This window comes from Dendrobates tinctorius, unplaced genomic scaffold (assembly GCF_039654945.1).
Source record: "Dendrobates tinctorius isolate UK_male_01 unplaced genomic scaffold, ASM3965494v1 ptg000245l, whole genome shotgun sequence".
Taxonomy (NCBI): domain Eukaryota; kingdom Metazoa; phylum Chordata; class Amphibia; order Anura; family Dendrobatidae; genus Dendrobates; species Dendrobates tinctorius.
In genome coordinates, this window is record NW_027361912.1 from 8,585,530 (window position 1) to 8,587,342 (window position 1,813).

Here is a 1,813-nt window from a genome sequence, read left to right on the forward strand (position 1 = left end):
CTTTAATGTCACCTTTTTTTTGTAACTTTGGGTTTCATCCTCGATTTTCTTCAGGGCAGGTGGAGCCCTCTGCCTGCCCAGGTGTTGACACTGTGGTGGAGAGAATGCACCAGATCTGGGACCCAGTGGTGGATAAGTTATCTCTCTCCCAGGAAAAGGCCCAGTGGTTTTCCAACCGACATAGGACCATTGGTCCCCAGTTTAAGGCTGGTGATATGGTGTGTTATCATCAAAAAATATTGCTATGAAGGTGGCTTCTACTAAGTTTAAGTCTAGATTTATTGGACCTTACAAGATTTTGGAGATTATTAATCCGGTCTCTTTTCGTTTGGCTCTTCCTGTCACATTTAAAATCCATAATGTGTTCCATAAATCTTTGTTGAAGAGGTTTGTTGAACCTGTTGTTCCGGGGGTTGCACCTCCAGACCCTGTATTGGTTGAAGGTAACATGGAATATGAGGTAGACAAAGTACTGGATTCCCATCTGGCTAGATGGAGACTCCAGTATTTGGTTAAGTGGAAGGGTTATGGTCAGGAGGATAATTCCTGGGTCTCTGCCTCTGATATTCATGCCAAAAGATTGGTGCGTGCCTTTCATCGGGCTCACCCTGATCGCCCTGGTGGCGTGGTTGAGGGTTCGGTGACCCCTCCTCAAGGGGGAGGTACTGTTGTGAGTTCATTTTCCCCTTCACTACTGAGGCCCGAGGAACTCCCTCTTCTGGTGAAGAAAGGTAGTGAGCCTGATTGTCAAACACCTGGGGCTGATGATGATGACTGGCTGAGTGGAGTTAATGACTGGATATAAGGCTGCCGACGCCCTTCTGGCCAGCGGGTGATTTCTCTGTGGACTTCTAGGAAACCAGTCTGATTCCTGCTCATCTAAAGCTAAGATTTCTGCTTGCCTTTTTGCATTAGTGTTTTGTTTTCCTTGCTTTTCTGGATTCTGCCATTCCCTGCTGGGGTTAGCTGAATCTCCTTTTGCCTGTTTCTCTGTCTTCAGAATATTCCTGAGTACTGACATAGCTTTTTTGAAGCCTAGCGTCTTCAGGGCCTTTTTTACTGTCAGTTTGTTGGCTCTTATTTTCATAGGGTTTTTCACGGATTGCAGACAGCAGCCTTCCTGTCCTTTCCTATCTAAGCTAGCTTGGGCCCCATCTTTGCTCAGTCTATCTTTCTGTCTGTGTTTTGTTCTTTCTTCTTGCTTCACCGTCATTATATGTGGGGGGCTGCCTTTTGCTTTGGGGTCTGCTCTGGGGCAGTTTAGATTTCCCTTTCTGTCTTTAGGCTATGTAGTCCTCCGGCTGTGATCGAGGGGCCTAGGGCATCGTAGGAACCCCCCACGGCTACTGCTAGTTGTGTTGATAGGTTCAGGGGTCTGCAATACGATAGCTGCCAACTTCTCTGGTTTTCTGGACTTAGCTAGCATTTCTATTTTTGCCTCCTACGGTGACTCAATCATAACATAGTCCAGGACAAATTGTCCACTAGGCATTTGAGGTCCAGTGCTGTATTCATGTACTGATGATAGTTCTGGTGCTGTATTCATGTACTGATGATAGCTCTGGTGCTGTATTCATGTATGTACATCAGTTCCTGTGCTTTATTCCTTGACTGATGATTTTCTTGGTGATATATTCATGTACTGATGATGGTTCTAGTGATATATTCATGCACTTATGGTGGTTCTGGTGCAGTATTCATGTATGAATGATGGTTCTAGCGATATAGTTATGTACTGATGATGATTCTGGTAATATATTCATGTACTGAAAGTGGTTCTGATGCTGTAATAATAAATATGTAGTAATCCTTA